The sequence below is a fragment of the Bos taurus genome, chromosome X, assembly GCF_002263795.3.
Source record: "Bos taurus isolate L1 Dominette 01449 registration number 42190680 breed Hereford chromosome X, ARS-UCD2.0, whole genome shotgun sequence".
NCBI lineage: Eukaryota > Metazoa > Chordata > Mammalia > Artiodactyla > Bovidae > Bos > Bos taurus.
Window position 1 is genome coordinate 137,906,509 of NC_037357.1, and position 20,271 is coordinate 137,926,779.

Below are 20,271 nucleotides of genomic sequence, written 5' to 3' on the forward strand. Positions count from 1 at the left end.
CCTGGCGGGCTGTAGTCTGTGGGATCACAAAGACCTGGACACGACTTAGTGACTGAACAACAACAAAATTGATGTCCATAAAATGGGACTTGTTGAAATTTTGCCTGGGATTGCTTTAGATCTGTAGACCAAGGTGGAAAGAACTGACATCTTGCCGGTGTTGAGACGTTCTACCCACGAACATGGCACATCTGTCCATACATTTAGCTCTTTGGTTTTCTTTCTGTCTGATTTTGTAGTTTGCCTCATACACATCTTGTCGCACTTATTTTTCTAGATCCATCCTTAAGTATTTCACAGTTTGGGTGCTAATGTACATGTCATTGCTTCTTTTTTAAGCTATTTCTATTAATTTTGGCTGTGTTGGGTCTTCATTGCTGTGCAGGTGTTTTTGTTTTTCTTTTCTGGTTCCAGCAAACGGGGGCTACGCTCTAATTGTGGTGGCCTGGCTTCTCGTTGCGGTAGCCTCGCTTGTCGCAGACTACGGACTTTAGAGCACAGACTCAGTAGTCATGACACACTGGTTTAGTTGTCCCATGGCACGTGGAATCTTCCTGGACGAGGGATCAAAATGATTGTCGCCTGCATCGGCAGGCAGATTCTTAGCCAGTGGGCCAGCAGGGAAGTCCATGCCAGTGTCTTTAAAGTTAAAGTAAAAAAATTTTTTTTTATTTTTAATGGGAGGATAATTGCTTTACAATGTGGTGTTGGTTTATGCTGTCCAACATCATGAATCAGCCATCAGTTCAGTTCAGTTCAGTCACTCAGTCGTGTCTGACTCTTTGTGACCCCATGAACCGCAGCACGCCAGGCCTCCCTGTCCATCACCAACTCCCGGAGTCCATCCAAATCCATGTGCAGTGAGTCAGTGATGCCATCCAACCATCTCATCCTCTGTCGCCCCCTTCTCCTCTCGCCTTCAATCTTTCCCAGCATCAGGGTCTTTTCAAATGAGTCAGCTGTTCGCATCAGGTGGCCAAAGGATTGGAGTTTCAGCTTCAACAGCAGTCATTCCAATGAACATTCAGGACTGATTTCATTTAGGATGGACCAGTTGGATCTCCTTGCAGTCCAAGGGACTCTCAAGAGTCTTCTCCAACACCACAGTCCAAAAGCATCAATTCTTCGGTGCTCAGCTTTCTTTATAGTCCAACTCTCACACCCACACATGTCTACTGGGAAAACCATAGCCTTGACTAGACGGATGTTTGTTGGCAAAGTGATGTGTCTGCTTTTAATATGTATACATACATCTGCTCTCTCTTCAGCCTCCCACCCACTCCCATCCAGCCCTCTCGGTCATCACAGTGCAGTGAGCTGAGAACCCTGTGCTACAGAGCAGCTTCCCACTAGCTGTCTATTTCACACATGGTCCGTGTATAGATGTCCACGCTACTCTCTCAATTTGTCCCACCCTCTCCTTCCCCCGCTGTGCCCCCAAGTCTGTCTCTCCATTGCAGCCCTGCAAATAGATTCATCAGGACCATTACAGTCACATTCTTAATGTGAATGTCCCGAGATAGCCAGAAGCTCTTTCCAGGTGGCAAAAAAAAAAAAAGGGAACCGTGAGTAAAATGTTAACCTCTCCCTTCTCACCGTCTGTCTCTCGGTCTCTGTTTCTGTCCATCTTCCTCTGTTTGCCACTTAACTCAGACATTCCCATGTGCCAAGTCAGGAAGGAAGCTCACTTGCCAGTGACCTTCTTTCCCATAAGAATGAAACACTGGGACAGCTAGTGGCTGCAGGACTATAGCCATGCCTCCAGGTCCCTCGGGCCACACAAGTGACCGTCTTCAGTCCTCTGACCTGGGGTACTCTTGGGACAGGCACGTTTGTGACCCCAGGGATTGTAGCCCTCCAGGCTCCTCTGTCCATGGGATTCTCCAGGCAAGAATCCTGGAGTGGGTTGCCATGCCCTCCTCTTGACCCAGGTATCGAACCCGGGTCTCCCGCATTGCAGGCAGATTCTTTACCCTCTGAGCCCCCAGGGAACTCCTTCAGAGATTACATTCCACTGTTTTCCCTCCCACCTAAGTGAGAGTGATCCTGCCCCAAGAGCAGTGTATTCTTTGGAAAACAGGCAATTAAACTTCCCATGAATTTCAGCTCCCTCCATACGACGTGGTACACTCTTGAAGACTGGCTTCATAGGCTCTGTTGGGCAAAACTTGAGCGTTAATTCTCATTGATGACAAAAATTCGGAGAACATCAGAAGCCACCTTAGAATAAAATAGGATAGATTATTTTGTTTTAAATTAATATTTATTTTTGTCTATTTATTTGAATGTGCTGGGTCTTACTTGCAGCATGTTGGATCTAGTTCCTTGACCACGGATCGAATCCCAGCCGCCTGCATTGGGAGCATGGAGTTTTATCCACTGTCTCCAGGGAAGTCCCCTAGGATAGATTATTGCTTTTTTTTTTTTTTTGTCTCTGAGGTGTTAAACCAGTGTTTGGCAGATACAGTGCACAAACTAAATATTTGCAAATTCCTTGGCATTTTAGCTTATTGAACTGCTTAATGTAATTTTTTCAACAGCCAGGGAAGTCATTTATTATACAAATGACTGCCATGAAACTATTTCAAAAATGTCTAATTATTAGCATTGTTCTTTCAGGCAGCCGTGTTTCATAGGAAAAAGCAGATTCTGCATTTGTTTAGAAAAGCACTGATCCTTTTCTGTGTAGCAAGGTTATTTTAAAAATTAATTTATTAAAAAAAAATTTTTTGGCTGCTGTGGGTCTTCATTGCTGCGTGTGGACTTGCTCTAGTTGCGGCAAGCAGGGACTATTCTCTAGTTGCGATATGCAGGCTTCTCATTTCAGAGGCTTCTCTTGCAGTGGCTCCCAGGATGTAGAGTAAAGCTTTAGTAATTGTGGTACACGGGCTTGGTTGCTTCTCAGCGTGTGTGATCTTCCCAGACCAGGGACTGAAGCTGTGTCCCCCGCCCTGGCAGGCGAATTCTCAATCACTGGACCCACCAGGGAATGTCCAGTAATGTTATTAATGGCAATAAAAGATGGGTATCATTTGAGTCACTCAGTCACGTTGGACTCTGTGACCCCATGGACTGCAGCACGCCAGACCTCCCTGTGCATCAGCATCTCCTGGAGCTTGCTCAAATTCGTGACCATTGAGTCGGTAATGCCATCCAACCATCCGATCCTCTGTCGTCCCCTTCTCCTCCCGCCCTCAATCTTTCCCAGCATCAGGGTCTTTTCCAATGAGTCGGCTCTTTGCATCAGGTGGCCAAAGGATTGGAGCTTCAGCATCAGTCCTTCCCGTGAATATTCTGGGTTGATTTCCTGAATCAAAGATGTGTATATGATTAACAAAAAAAAAACGTGCAAGATTTCCACACGGTCTAGATTTTCCAGTTTATTAGTAGGATTCTTTCGATTATTGACAGGTAGCATTTCTGACTTTGTAGGTCAGGCCCCTGTTGGGTACAGTTTCAAAGTTTACTGATTTTTATGATGATTTTGTGTGTGTGTGTGTGTGTGTGATCTGATGGTCCTAAACATGGTGCCTACAGAAAGCAACAGCACCAGGAGGGTGGAAAGACAACTGAGACTTTTTAAAGACAAGATCGTTTGGGACCCTGATAGGATGGTCCCTCTAGTAACTGTGGATCTCACATATATTTCCCATCTAGCCAAGAATCACATCTCCCCTCCCCTCTAATCTTGTATGGTTTCAGGATGCTCGGTGCCCTTGTTACAGTGTCTTCAGAATTTCTAGTGTGTATCTGGGCTTCTCTGATGGTGCTAGTGGTAAAGAACCCACCTGTCAATGCAGGAGACACAGGAGACATATGTTCGATCCCTGGGTTGGGAAGATCCCCTGGAGGAGGGCATGGCAACCCACTCCAGTATTCTTGCCTGGAGAATCCCATGGACAGAGGAGCCTGGTGGGCTACGGTCCATGGAATTGCAAAGAGTTTGACACGACTGAGTGACTGAGCACACACACTTTTTTTTTCAGATTTTTTTTCTTTTGATGTGAACCATTTTTAAAGTCTTTATTGAAATCTGTTACAACATTGCTCCTGTCTTATGTTCTGCTTTTCTGGCCTCCAGGCACATGAGAGCTTAGGTTCCCCAACCAGGGATTGACCCCAAACCCCCATCTACTGAAAGGCAAAGTCCTAACCCTCAAATCTCCAGGGAAGTCTCTAGAACTCTGGTTTTAAATGTCTTATCTCTTCCACAGAGATCAGACAATGTGACTGGAATAAGGAATGCAGGCGTGTACTAAATAATTTTTTCTGAGTTGACATATGACAGTAGGTGTTACCAAAGTGTAAGGCATATAAATATATGATTGTTGTTCAGTCGCTCAGTCGTGTCCAACTCTTTACGACCCCACGCTCTGCAGCAGGCCAGGCTGCCGTGTCCATCACCAACTCCCAGAGCTTGCTTAAACTCAAGTCCATTGAGTTGGTGATGCCATCCAACTATCTCATCTCATATGATTTAAGTGAAGTGAAATCGTTCAGTCATATCCGACTCTTTGCAACCCCATGGCCTGTAGCCTATCAGGCTGCTCCATCCATGGGATTTTCCAGGCAAGAGTGCTGAAGTGGATTGTCATTTCCTTCTCCAGGGGATCTTCCTGACCCAGGAATCGAACCCAGGTCTCCCGAATTGCAGGCAGACGCTTTACCGTCTGAGCCACCAGGGAAGCTAATGATCGTATGATTAGTATAGGGAACTGATCATCATATGATTAGTGAAGCTCAAATACAGAGGCACAGAAGAATTCCCAGTAATTTATGTCATGACTCCCCACTTGAAGATGTGGTATAGAATTTCTAACTCCTTACTGACAGGATGTGGCGAGTGAGTCTCTTGCAGTGGTTAAAACAAGGAAAGCAGTTAGAAAGTAACTTAAGAGCTAGGAAACTTAAGAGCTAGGACCTCAGCCACATAGTCTGTCAGTATGCCCAGTGTGAGTCCTGTAGGTCATATATTCCCTTGATAGAACGTGGTGCCTTTCAAATCTTCCTTCCAAAAAAAAAAAAAAAAGCTATAAGCCAATCTAGTCGTGAGAATAACCTCAAACACATCCCAGTAGGAACAGACATTCTACAGAATATTTACCAGGTCCTTCTTCAGTCTCAAGATCTCCAAAAACAAAGGGAGCTCTGAGAGATTGTTACGGCTAAGAGGAGCCTCAGGAGCAATGGTGAGTAAAGGTAATGTGTTCTGAAGAGGGTCCTGGCTCCAAAGGGGACAGTGGGTAAATATGAAGGACGTATGGAGAGCGTGTGGGCTTTGCTTCCTCCAGTAAAACGTGAAAGGGAACGCACTTGGGTTTTAAAGGAGCTTGCGTGGTGGTCCAGCAGAAGCCCGCTAGATGCCAGAGTCTGAATTGTGAAGTCGTGTTTGCATTCGTGAATGCTAAGTCATTTCAGTCGTGTCCAACTCTTTGGGAACCCAGGGACTGTATCCCGCCAGGCTCCTCTGTCCATGGGATTCTCCAGGCAAGGACACTGGAGCGGTTTGCCATTTTCTCCTCCAGGGGCTCTTCCTGACCCAGAAACCCTAATCAGTTTATAAGAACACCCCGACGCTGCTGCGTTGGAGGATGAAGGGATAGCTACGTTAGAGATGTCTCAGGGTAGACTGTGTTCACTCTGTGTCTCATGCAGCTTGGATTATTTCCATGGAGGAAAGAACTGGCTTGCCCAGCACCCCCATTTTCTTTTCTTTTCTTTTTTATATTTATTTGGCTGAGCTGGGTCTTTGTTGCACCATGTAGAAACTTTAATTGCAGGCTGTAGGATCTAGTTCTCCGAAAAGGGAGTGAACCTGGGCCCCTTGTGCTGGGAGTGTATAGTCTTAGCTGCTGAACCACCAGGGAAGGGCCAAGGCCCCCTTTCTGTGACTGATGGGTAGGTGTTCCGAGCAGAGTCTGTAAAGGATGAGGCCAGCAATCACAGAGAATGTTGCTAAGTGCTCTATTTAGGAAAGATCGCTAAGTGCTCTATTTAGTAAAGATCGAGAGAGAGAGTCTTTGAAATATGCAAGGAAGCAGGCAGAGAAAGCAAGTGAGACAGAGAGAAAAGAAAAACACGGTTGTCAGAAGAAATGTGATCTGGGAGTGTTGACGTGATTTTTAGAAGACTCAACTTGTGTTTTGGAATATCATTCCCCTTTGGCGTTCTTCTGTACGACGCTTTCCTTAAACCCTGCCTTGCACGGTGCTTGGAACTAGATGGCCGTGGCCTTTAAGACGCAGTGGTAAAGATCATGACCGTGTGATGTTCCAGTTTGCTTTTATAAGAGGTTGATTTTAAGCTCCCTGTAAAGATTGCATTTCCCACCCACTATCTATGACAGTGCTTGAAGTGAAAGTCGCTCAGTCGTGTCGGACTCTTGGAACCGTATGGACTGTAGCCCACCAGGCTCCTCTGTCCGTGAGATTTCTCAGGCAAGAATGCTGGGGCTGGTGCTTTAGTCTCAAAGGCATGTCCGACTCTTGCAACCCCATGGACCATAGCCCACCATGCTCCCGTGTCCATGGGATTTTTCCAGGCAAGAATACTGGAGTGGGTTGCCATTTCCTTCTCCAGGGGATCTTCCCCACCCAAGGACCGAACCCAAGTCTCCTGCATGGGAGGCAGATTCTTTACTGACTGAGCCACCAGGGCAGCACCAAGAATACTGGAGTGGGTGCCATTCCCTTCTCTAGGGGATCTTCCTGACCCCAGGGATCAAATCATGGTCTCCAGCATTGCTGGCAGATTCTTTACCCTCTGGGCTACCAGTGAACCGTACATAGTAAGATGGCACTGAAGATAAATTGAATACAAAGGGGAAAATGACCGGTTATTTCTGAACTTTGTCAGAAAACTGGACTCTGGAACGTTGGCCTAGAATTGCTTTGTGGCTGAAAATGGCTCGGGTAGAACCTAAGACTTCCACACTGCAGACGGCCAGCCGCGTCCACTGGAGGGCAAATAGTCATGGACTCAATTCCAATCTTTTTCTTTGCTGAAGTTTTTGCGTTGTTGGTGTCTTAACTTGGGAAGACAGTGGAATTCCTTTCTATGATAGTAGAAAGAGGATTGCATCTTTTTTTTTTTTTTTTAATTGTTAGGATTGATTGGATTAGGTTTTCTTAACACTTGGTCTTTGTTGCTACATGGGAGCTGCTCTCTAGTTGCAGGATTTACAGGAAAATTCTTTACCCCTGAGCCACCAGGGGAGACCTGGATTAGCTTCTTAAATCACGTTGTCTAAGAGTACCAGTTTATTAAAAGTATAGTTCGCACGGAGAAGTTCTAACGGCCGCAAGATCCACAGTTAGCATTCAGTCAGTTCAGTTCAGTCTCTCAGTCGTGTCTGACTCTTTGCAACCCCATGGACTGCAGCATACCAGGCCTCCCTGTCCATCACCAACTCCCAGAGTTTACTCACACTCATGTCCATTGGACTGGGGATGCCATCCAACCATCTCATCCTCTGTCATCCCCTTCTCCTCCTGCCTTCAATCTTTCCCAGCATCAGGGTCTTTTCAAATGAGTCAGCTCTTAGCATCAGGAGGCCAAAGGATTGGAGTTTCAGCTTCAACAGCAGTCCTGCCAATGAATATTCAGGACTGATTTCCCGTAGGATGGGCTGGTTGGACTCCTTGCCGTCCGAGGGACTCTTCAAGAGTCTTCTCCAACACCACAGTTCAAAAGCATCATTTCATTGTCAGCATAATGAATTTTTAAAATGTATCATTAGCTCTGTCATTTAATATGTAACTCAGTATGTGATTCTCGTCAAAGCACAGAAATCTTGGTAAGAACTCCTGCGCTGAGATATCACTGACTAGCTAAATGAAAATGTTAAGCTGTGAGATTCAAGTTCCTCATCTACAAATTGGAAAATTACTAGTAGCTTGAATGTGTGTGCTTGCGTGTGTGCGTGCTAAGTCACTTCAGCCTTGATCAACTCTTTGTGACCCTTTGGACCGCAGCCCATCAGCCTCCTCTGTCCATGGGATTCTCCAGGCAAAAATTCTGGAGTGGGTCACCATTCCCTTCTCCAGGGGATCTTCCCAACCGAGGGATGGAACCCCTGCCTCCTGCGTTTTCTGCATCGCAAGCAGATTCTTTATCACTGAGCCGCTGAGTAAGCCCATGATAATGAGTGGTTCTTGTATATAAACAGGAAAGAGTTGGTGTGTTAAATTTATCAAGGTGAAACTGGACTGCCAGATACCTCATTTACTTTCCCTGTGGACACATACTGCTTTACTATAGGTGCACCACGAAGGAGGAAATGGCAACCCACTCCAGTATTTTCACCTGGAAAATATTTATGGACAGAGGAGCCTGGTGGGCTACCATCCAAAGGGTGGCAAAGAGTTGGGCCCGACTGAGCGGCTGAGCAGCAAACGTTCTATTTCATATGAAAAGAAACGGAATCAATTTTTGCCAGGAATTACACTAGTATTCTTGATCCAATTTTAGACAAAGAAGATGACTTGAACCTCTTTAGGTGTATGTTGTATCACAGTAATACATGTGGTGGTCATGATTTAGTTGCTCAGTGGTGTCTCATTCTTGGCAACTCTGTGGACTGGAGCTTGCCAGGTTCCTCTGTCCATGGAATTTATCCAAGGCAGAAATACTGGAGTGGGTTGCCACTTACTTTCCCATCAGTTCAGTTCAGTTCAGTCGCTCAGTCGTGTCCAACTCTTTGTGACCCCGTAAATCACAGCACGCCAGGCCTCCCTGTCCATCACCAACTCCCGGAGTTCACTCAGACTCACGTCCATCCAGTCAGTGATGCCATCCAGCCATCTCATCCTCTGTCGTCCCCTTCTCCTCCTGCCCCCAATCCCTCCCAGCATTGGAGTCTTTTCCAATGAGTTAACTCTTTGCAAGAGGTGGCCAAAGTACTGGAGTTTGAGCTTTAGCATCATTCCTTCCAAAGAAATACATATATCTAAAATATATGTATATTTTAGATATACATTGTATCATAGTATGAGCCCTGGTGGCTCAGATGGTAAAGAATCTGCCTGCAATGCAGCAGACTGAGGTTCGATCCCAGGGTTGGGAAGATCCCCTGGAGAAGGAAATGGCAACCCACTCCAGTATTCTTGCCTGAAGAATCCTGTGGACAGAAGAGCCTGGCGGGCTACAGTCCATGGGGTCTCAAAGAGTCGGACACGACTGAGTGACTAAGCACAGCACAATCACTCTTAAGAGACTGCTTATATTTACAATGCCTTGACCAAAAATGGATAATCTTACTGCCTTTCAGGGACTGTTGCAGACAGACACTGTCTCTAACCCTGGGTTTAATTTCAACTGCCCTGTTGCTGCCTTCAAAAGCGAGCAGGCGTGGGGCGAGGATGCAAAAACCTTCCACAGACTCAGAGCGTGTGGCGCTCAAGTTGTCAGAGTAGGTCTGCATCTTCCTTGTACAAGGTTTTCACGCCAAAGGCCAAAAAAAGGAACTGAATCACAGTCACAGGAGAACCGTCCAGCCGCAGAAGGAAAAAGCAGCTCAAAGCCACATTTCACACCTAGTGGTATACATAGGTCAGGGCCACACTCTTAATCCATCCCACCCTCTCCTTCTCCCACTCAGTCCACAGCTCCGTTCTCTATGCCTTCGCCTCTACTTCTGCCCTGCAAATAGGTTCATCTGTACCGTTTTTCTAGATTCCAGATACCTGTGTTCACAGACGATATTTGTGTTGGTCTTTCTGGCTGGCTTCACTCTATTCTGGACTACTTATTTCTCATGGTCACAGCTGGAGGGAAATGGAGGCTACGGGGATCTGCCTTAGAAATGGACTCCAGGAATCAGCCTCCCCAAACTCTTCCCTCTCCTCAAGGACAGTTTTCACAACCACACAGTCTGTCCTTAGATGGAACTTCTCTCAGTTTCTCTGTCAACACAGCAACTGGTCGTTTTAACACCTTCGGTGGCTTTCGGCTGGACTTGCAACGGTTATTCCTTGTTGCTCTTCAGGCACTAAGTGATTGACTCTTTGCATAAAAGAGCCTCCCTGTCCTTCACCAACTCCCGGGGTTTGCTCAAACTCATGTCCATCGAGTCGGTGATGCCATCCAACCACCTCATCCTCTGTCGTCCCCTTCTCCTCCTGCCTTCAATCTTTGCCAGCATCAGGCTCCTTTCCAATGAGTCAGCTCTTCGCATCAGGTGGCCAAAGGATTGGAGCTTCAGCCTCAGTCCCTCCAATGAATATTCAGAACTGATCTCCTTTAGGATGGACTGGTTGGATCTCCTTCCAGTCCAAGGGACTCTTAAAGAGTCTTCTCCAGCACCACAGTTCAAAAGCATCAATTCTTCAGCACTCAGTCTTCTTTATGGTCCAACTCTCACATCCACACGTGACTCCCGGAAGAATCCTCGCTTTGACTAGATGGTTTCTCCGTGGTCATCTTGAAATGTGTAAGTGGAATGACATGCAATGCCCCGGCTACGCTCTGTTCTCGCCAGATGCTACTAAACTCCTTTTTCCTTCATGGCACGCATCTATGAACCAGATTTAACGAGCGGTGAAACGAGCACTTTACCCTCCTGCCTTTGAGAAATGAAAGGCAGGTTTTTACCCGTTGTTGGTTTGATTTTCATTGTAATTTGGCTGGTCATTTCAGCTTTCTCAAAAAGGTAAAATATTGCTCCAAGCAAGCTAAAACTTTATGGAGTGATCACGCCTTTTATGGACTGATGCAAGCTGTGAATAGTCATGTGAAATGGGGGAAAAGCAGAGAAAAATACCTCTTCTTTGCAACCCTAAGGATTTTCCAGCAGCTTGATAACAAGCTGTAAAATACGCTTCTCATCACTTTCTGGAGATCATCCACAGACTGCTGCATTGTAATTTATTTATACTATTATCAAGCTCAAGGTTTTTCATAATCTTGATAAGACTATCTCCTGAAAGTTTGCCAGGCGTTTTTCAAAAATTGGAATATATGTTCTCTATATTTCTCTCCTAATCTCTCTTCAGGTTTTAAATAGCATTCTTTGCTTCTGCTGGGGTTTTCTGTTTGTTTGCTTGAACCAAATATTTTCTTGCATTTCATCCTAATTCTACATCACAGTGGGATTAAATGAGAAGTTGACAAGCATTGCATTTGTAGAAACTCTCCACATATTTAGGAGCTAACACAGTTCTGAGTTCATTTTGATCAAAAGAGAATGTCCTTAGGGAAATTTTAAAGGTATTTTGAACTGAAACAAATTGAAATTAAAATGGGTTAAAATGGAGGAAAATGTTTCTTTAAAAGTTTTCAGAGAAATATAAAAATATGTAAAATCCACTAATTTTTCACCTGCTGCTGCCAAGTCACTTCAGTCGAGTTCGACTCTGTGTGACCCCATAGACAGCAGCCCACCAGGCTCCCCCGTCCCTGGGATTCTCCAGGCAAGAACACTGGAGTGGGTTGCCATTTCCTTCTCCAATGCATGAAAGTGAAAAGTGAAAGTGAAGTAACTTAGCTGTGTCTGACTTTTAGTGACCCCATGGACTGCAGCCCACCAGGCTCCTCCATCCATGGGATTTTCCAGGCAGCTAGCGGGGAAAAAAAAAAAAGGCAAGTTTAATGGAAAATAAGAACAAAAAAATGATACAAGAAATATTACTCATTGAAATAGCAGACAAAATCGTAAGTTGATTCTCCTACATAAACACACACGTGTGTGTGTGTGTGTGTGCTCAGACTCTTGAGTTGTGTCTGACTCTGTGCAACCCCACCGACTGTAGCCCACCAGGGTCCTCTGTCCATGGGATTCTCCAGGCAGGAATACTGGAGTGGGTTGCCATGCCCTCCTCTGGGGGATCTTTCAGGCTCAGGGATCGAACTCACGTCTCCTGCATTGGCAGGCAGATTCTTTACCACTGAGCCAGCTGGGGAGCCACCCCCACCCATACACACAATGCTTTATTATGTAGAAAGTGGTGACATTTGAATAAGATCTGTAGTCTAGTTAACAGAGTATTGTATCAATTTGTAGGTCCTGGTATTGATACTGTACTATAGTAATGTGATTATCCTTTGATAAGCTGGGTAAGATACAAGCGACTCTGTATCCATTTCACAGCTTGTCCTGTGTCTCCATCTCAAAATTAGAAAGTTTCGGGACTGCCCGGTTGGTCCAGTGGTTAAGTGTTCACCTTCTAGTTCAATCCCTGGTCAGGGAGCTATGATCCCACATGCCTCGTGGCCAAAATCCCAAAACATAAAACAATAGCAATTCCGAATTCATTGAAAACTTAAAAAAAAACAGTCCATATAAATTTTTTTCAAATCAAAATAAGAAAATTTAAAGAAGTTGATTGTTCATGAATTCAATAAATATTTTTTTCTCAATGGGCTCAAAATAAAAGCACCCACATGTCCTTCAACGGGAAAATGGACAAGCAGATTGTAATATTTTTCACATGGTCGAATACTTATCAGTACTTCAAGGGGAAAACTGGTTTGTAGATGCAAAGCGGATGAATTCCAACACATTCTCCAGTGATGAGCAAAACATAATATCTACTGTATGTTTCTGTTCATACACGTTTCAAGACAGGGCAGATTCCACAAGCTGCCGGATGCAGAAAACTCTTTCCAAAAGTTCATCGAATCCCTAAACAACAGATTTTTTTGTGCTGTAGGAATAAACCAATTTATTTCTCCTTAGTAAAAAATGTGTTGATTGTAATGGTTTTTATTTTGACTAATAAAGATCTGTTTGAGCCTTAAAAAGGACAGGGCAGAGCTAACCCAGAGTGTTGAATGCCTGTGGTTACTTCTGAGAATAAGGACATTGAGTAGAAGGTGATTTTTTTTTTTTTTTGAGTGGTGGCAGTGTACTTTTCTTGGTTTGACAGCTGTACACGTATGAGTAGGTGTTTGAGATCCCTCATTGTGTGCTCTGTGCTACATCGCTTCAGCGTCCAACTCTTTGCGACCCCATGGACTGTAGCCCACCAGGCTCCTCAGTCCACAGGATTCTCTAGGCAAGAACACTGGAGTGGGTTGCCATTTCCCTCTCCAATTTTTAATTTATGTTATTTGATCTATTTATTTGTGCTGGGACTTCTTTGGGGTGCACGCATTCCTCTCTGGTTGTGGCACGGGGGCTCCAAAGCACAAGCTCAGTAGTCTTGGCATGGGATCTTAGGTGCTCTGCATCATGTGAGGTCTCTGTTGCCCACCCAGGGATCGAACCTATGCCCTCTGCACTGGAAGGCAGATTCTTAACCACTGGACCACCAGGGAAGGTCCCTACTCTTGGGAACTTGAGGCACCTCTCTCAGTTGTTTCCAGACCCTTCTCTTAAGGGCATCCAGTTATCAGCTTAGCAATATAATGTTCAGAATTGTTCTAAATTAGTATTTCTTTTCTGTACTAGTAGAAACAGGCTTTCATCTATGCTTTAACTTATGGTTCTGAATACGTTTAGATCTTTTGTAATTTTTTTTTTTGTAAGAAAAATCTTTCCTGTATTCTTCTGTCTCCTGAAACAATCGGATATCTTCAATTGGGTTCAGCTGTACTCAAAAAAAAAAAAGCAGAGATTGCTTTTTCCAAAGTCTAATCAATACCAGTTATTTCTTTTCCTGCTCCTTGCGCTGCAGGTCTGTTCAAGGTGAAGCCTGGTAGCGTTCCTACGGTCCTATCTCTGGCACATTTTGATTGAAATATGTATGGAGTTCTTACAGGACCTTGGTTCTATGTTCTGACTTGCAGAAACCAAGGTGGCAGTTATTTGATTTTGTGATTATTTAATGGTGTTTGCCCCAGATCCAGAGCTGCTGGGGTGCTTCCTATTTGCTCGGCATGCCAGCTATCCCAAATAATCTGATTTTCCTGAGATAGTGGGCACTTATTCCTGCTGTCTGTATTTACACTGTCGTCATGGCATATGTTTTTTATAAGTGTTTCTTTTTTAAAAGTTAGTGTTGATTTTTTTAATGTTGTGTTAGTTTCTGCTGTACCACAAAAGTGACTCAGTTATACACATGTACACATTGTTTTTTCACATTCTTTTCTTTGATGGTTGAATCACAGGGTATGGAATATAGTTCCCTGTGCTTTACTGTGGGACCTTGATGTTTTACACATCCTACATATTATAATTTGCAATCTGCTAATTGCAAACTCCCACCCCGTACCTCCTCAACACCCCTGCCCCCACCCTTGGCAAGCACGAGTCTGTTGTCTGGGTGTCGGAGTCTGCTTCCGTTTTGTACATAACTTCATTTATGTCATCTTTTAGATTCCACATCTAAGAGACATCCTATGATATTTATCTTTCACGTTCTGACTTCACTTAGTGTGACCATCTCTCGGGCCATCCATGTTGCTGCAAATGGTATTATTTCATCCTTTTTTTACAGTTGAGCAATATTCCATTCTTTATGTGTGTACATGTCATTCCACAGAGTCGGACACGACTGAAGCGACTTAGCAGCAGCAGCAGCAGCAGCAGCATGTCATTACATCTTTATCCATTAGTCTCTCAGTGGTCACCTAGGTTGCTTTATAAGTGTTTTTTTTTTTTTCCTGGAGCCAAGTATTGCCTTGATAATTGCTTAAATTTTAAAAGTTAGATAAACCTCAAAGGAATACTGCATTGAATAGGTATCATATAGTTTCTAGAGTAAGTTAGCATTCCCCCATAATTGCTGCTGCATACATGCAGTATGTGGATTGATTATTAGATAGATCATAGACAGATGAACAGATACACGCTGCTGCTGCTGCTAAGTCGCTTCAGTCGTGTCTGACTCTGTGCGACCCCATAGACGGCAGCCCACCAGGCTCCCCCGTCCCTGGGATTCTCCAGGCAAGAACACTGGAGTGCGTTGCCATTTCCTTCTCCAATGCATGAAAGTGAAAAGTGAAAGTGAAGTCGCTCAGTCATGTCCGACTCTGTGCCACCCCATAGACGGCAGCCCACCAGGCTCCTCTGTCCATGGGATTTTCCAGGCAAGAGTACTGGAGTGGGGTGCCATCGCCTTCTCCAAACAGATACATAGATGATGGGAAAAGTGTTAGTCACTGAGTCATGTCCAAGTTTCTGCAACCCCATGGACTGTAGCCGGCCAGGCTCCTCAGTCCCTGGAATTCTCCAGGAAGAATACTGGAGTGGGTTGCCATTCCCTTCTCCAGCAGATCTTCCTGACCCGGACATCGAACATGTGTCTCCTATATTGCAGGCAGATTTGTTCCCATCTGAGCTACCAGTTGATAGATAACAGATAAATGAGAATAGAATTATAATAGATAATAGAGACAGAGCCATAGCAGATATACACATAGATCTCCAGACACAGAGAGAAGTAGAGTGCAAAAGTCTTGGCTGTCATATGCGGGGCTACGTGGGGCATCATGTGCGCTGAGGGGTATGGATCGGCGTACCTGGTCTCTGTCCACCAAGTGCTGATAGGTCCTCCCGGCTGTGACAATAAAAATGTCCGTAGGCATCACCCAGCGCATCTAGGGAAGGAACATTTCACCCGGTTGCAAACTACTGCCGTAGAGAGACAGATGATGTAAGACGATGGGTGATCGATGGATAGGTGGGTGGATGGGTAGACAAGATAAAGGCTGGTGAATCTGTTCTGTGGGGCTGTTCTGGGCATTGCAGAGGGGTCAGTATGCTCGGTGGCCTCTGGCAACTGGAAACCTGTAGAATGGGGCCCTTGCCCCACAGGAAAATGTCTACAGAAAATTAAAAATGCCCACTGGAGGGAGAACCGCTTCCGGGCTAAAAACAGTATTCACGTATAAACACATGGATGTGTGGTATGGTCTGTTACAGAAACATCATCATAACCAAGTCAAGTAAATATGTCATAGCATCTCATTCCCGACATACATTAGTACTCCATCTCCAAAAAGTAAAAGACCACTTCCTGCCTGGGGGCTGTCCTGGTGGCTCAGCTGGTAAAGAATCCATCTGCAATGTGGGAAACCCCGATTCAATTCCTGGGTCGGGAAGATCCGATTGAGAAGGGATAGACTACCCATTCCAGGATTCTTGGGCTTCCCTCATGGCTCAGCTGGTAAAGAATCCACCTGCAATGCAGGAGACCTGGGTTTGATCCCTGGGTTGGGAAGATTCCCTGGAGAAGGGAAAGGCTACCCACACCAGTATCCTGGCTGGGAGAATTCCACAGACTGTATAGCCCACGGGGTCCCAAAGAGTCGGACACGACTGTGCGGCTTTCACTTCACTTTCCTCCCTGGCAGCAGTTTTATTATCACACTTCATGAAAATGAAGCTCGCTTTTCTGATATCATAAAATCACATTATTTAAATGCATATTTCCTCAAACGAATCCACTCACTTTTATTACTTTTTACAGAGCATTTATGTCTGTCAACTCATTATCGACTAGGGTGTTTAGGCAGAAACTGAAGTCTGTGGCAGGCAATTGTTTATTTTGGCTGGCCATAAATTAATTGTTATTTCAGTAACACTTGCTATCACATTCAGTAATCATAGCTGGCACACCTGTAAAGGCTTCTCCATCAGCCTCTGTTTCTTGATCACTTTCCATATCAGAATCCATCGCTAACGGTTTCTGTCTTTTTGTTGGACTGACATCCGCATCGTCTGAATCAGAAACTATGTTCTGAGACAGCACTCTACTTGTTGCTCAGACAGGCAGAGAAAGCATGAGAAAGTTCACCAAAAAATTCTTCTTCACTCAAAGTTTCACGGTGCTTCATTTTTTTGATAATTTTCTGTTTATAATATGCACAAGGTCAGTGCAAAACTCAAGTGGAGAAAAAGGTGGATGTTAACAGCTCCCAGGGCCTGCACAAACTCATGTCCATTGAGTCGGTGATGCCATCCAACCATCTCATCCTCTGTCGTCCCCCTCTCCTCCTGCCCTCAATCTTTCCCAGCATCAGGGTCTTTTCCAATGAGTCAGCTCTTTGCATCAGGTGGCCAAAGTACTGGAGTTTCAGCTTCAGCATCAGTCCTTCCAATGAACACCCAGGACTGATCTCCTTCAGAATGGACTGGTTGGCTCTCCTTGCAGTCCAAGGGACTCTCAAGAGTCTTCTCCAGTACCACACAGACTTTCCTCCAGTTTCGGGTGGAATCTTCCCCGACCAGGGATTGAACCTTGTCCCCTGCGGTGGCGGGCAGATACTTAGCCCCTGGAGCGCCAAGGGAAGTCTCCCAGGCAGGTTTTACCTCTGTGTGTAGTCAGTTGCTTCAGTCATGTCCAACTCTCTACGACCCCATGGTCTGTAGCCCACCAGGTTACCTCTGTCCGTGGGATTCCTCAGGCAAGAAGACTGGAGTGGGTTGCCTTTTCCTCCTCCAGGGGATCTTCCCATCCCAGGGATTGAACCCCCGTCTCCTGCATTGGCAGGTAGATTAGACCTCCAGAAGCTCTACCGTGTCCACATGGAAACGTGCAGAGAGGTGGATCCTGGAGACACAGCTGTGCTGTGTTTACATGTCAACTGCTGTCTGTGAGAAGTGGTGAGATCAAACAACAACAATATACATGCAGGAAAAGCTTGCTGTCCTTTCCCCTCTAATGCGCAGGTTGCATCAGCAATCGGATATACTCACTGGTCCATAAACCTGATCGGCCACAATTCCGGTTAACCACACCCCGGGAAAAATCACGTGTAAGAAACCAGTGCTGGAATTCGTCTTTGTCCCTCCGGCAGTTACAGTTCAGGGCACAAGAAAAGAAAAAAAACAACTTGATGGAAAGGCATTAAATAGGTGGGGATTTGTCTTGCCGCGTTCAAAGAGCTTTCACTGCTGAACACTTAGATCTGGGAGACAGATCCTCTTGATGTTGTCAAATAGTAGACGTCTGAGGAAAGAAAACCAAGGTTTTATCGTCGAATGGTGCTGGCTGTGTTCGTTTTGAGGCTGGAGTTTCTCAAGAAACCAGATCAGGCCGCTCTTGCTCTTAATCTGGAGTTCTTTTATTTTTCTCTTGAACAGCCCACTTCATCACTGCTGGGGATGAAAGGCTCTGCTTTCTTTTGAAAAGAAGTGGATTCTTTTTTTCATCTTGAAGTGCTCATTCAGCTGCAAATAAGCTCTTCGTCCATCCCAGTAATTGCATTTTTAATCAAGCGTTTTTTTCATTCAACTCATAGGTAGTGATACATTGTTGGTGTGATAAGTGACATCTAAAGGAACCTCTCTGGAGAGGGCAGTGGCACCCCACTCCAGTACTCTTGCCTGGAAAATCCCATGGACAGAGGAGCCTGGTGGGCTGCAGTCCATGGGGTCACTCTGAGTCAGACACGACTGAGCGACTTCACTTTCACTTTTCACTTTCACTTTCATGCATTGGAGAAGTAAATGACAACCCACTCCAGTGTTCTTGCCTGGAGAATCCCAGGGACGGGGGAGCCTGGTGGGCTCCCGTCTGGAGGGTCTCACAGAGTCGGACACGACTGAAGCGACTTAGCAGCAGCAGCAGCAAAGGAACCTCTCAAAGCTGACATCTCGAAATGAGGAGACACTGTCTTAGTTTCCTGATTAGACAGGATGTTGTCCTTGTTGTTCAGTCTCTAACTTCTAGCTGGACTCTGTTGTGACCCCATGGATTGTAGCCTGCCAGGCTCCTTTGTCCATGGGATTCTCCAGGCAAGAATACTGGAGTGGGTTGCCATGCCCTCTTCCAGGGGATCTTCCCGACCCAGAGATGGAACTCATATCTCCCTCCTTCATTGCAAGCTGATTCTTTACCGTTCAGCCACCAGGGAAGCCCTCCCTCTTCATACTGACATTTTTTTTTTTGAAATATTAAGCTCTGTTTCTGACTATAATCACATCTGGACTTAGAGGACCGATAACAGTAATACAAAAGATAATAACACAATTTACACCAAGAGCATAGATATATATTTTCATCATATGGGCTGTTCGTTGTCCATCTTGGACATTTACGCCCACCCTGGTGGGTACCCCTTGTGCATACATCCGTGGGAAAGGCTTACTGGTGTCTCTACATAAGGAAAATTGGTCATCTTGCCTTGAACGTGGTTTGCTGCCATGGACTGAATACACGTGCCCCCCGCCCCAGATTCTCAGGTGGAAGCCCTAAGCCCCAGTGTTCATCTTTTCTTCTGTAACATTTATTTGGCTGCACCAAGTCTTCCTTGCTGTTCACGGGATCTTTGACCTTGCAGGCGAGGCACATGGAGTCTTTAGCTGCTGCCCGCACAGTGCTCATGGTGGCGTGTGGGGTCTGGCTGCCTGATCCAGCGCTGAACCCGGGCCCGCCGCCTGGGAGGGCCGAGGCCTCTGGGGGTGATCCTAGTGTGTTCATCTGGGAAGTGAGAGGGTCAGAGAGGGGGAGCTTGATCTCACAGAACTTGAGTCCTTACAGGAAGCCCCAGGAGGCTCGCTCTCGTTCCCCCTCTCTGTGTCTCTCTTGTCTCTCTGTCTCTCTCTGTCTCTCTCATCTCCCATATCTCTGTCTCTCTCTGCCTTTCTCATCTCTGTCTCTCTGTGTCTCTTTGTCTCTGTCTCTCTCATCTCTCTATCTCTGTCTCTTCTGTCTGTCTCTCATCTCTGTCTCTCTGTCTCTGTCATCTCTGTCTCTGCCTGTCTGTCTCTGCCTCTCTCTGTCTCTCGTCTCTCTGTCTCTCTCTGCCTCTCTCATCTCTGTCTCTGTGTCTCTCTATCTCTGTCTCTTCTGCCTGTCTCTGTCTGTCTCTGTCTCTCTGTCTCTGTCGTCTCTCTGTCTCTCGTCTCTCTGTCTCTCTGTCTTTGCCTCTGTCATCTCTGTCTCTCTGTGTCTGTCTGTCTCTCATCTCTCTCTCTCTCTCCTCTCTGTCTCTCTCCTCTTTGTCTCTCTCTCTCTGTCTCTCCTCTCTGTCTCTCTGTGTCTTGTCTCTCTCTCCTCTTTGTCTCTCTGTCTCTTTCATCTCTCTGTCTCTCTCTGCCTCTCTCATCTCTGCCTCTGTCTGCCTTTCTGTCTCTCTCTCTCTTTGTCTCTCTCGTGTCTCACTCCTCTCTGTCTCTTTGTTTCTCTCTCCTCTCTGTCTCTGCCTCTCTCCTCTCTGTCTCTCTCTCTCTGTCTCTCCTCTCTGTCTCTCTCTCTCTGTCTCTCTAATCTCTGTCTCTCTCTGCCTTTCTGTCTCTGTCTCTCTCATCTGTCTGTCTCTTGTCTCTCTGTCTCCCTCTCTTCTTTGTCTCTTTCTTCTTTCTGCATCTCTCTCTCCTCTCTGTCTCATCTCTCTGTCTCTCTCATCTCTGTCTCTCTCTGCCTTTCTGTCTCTCTCTGTCTCTGT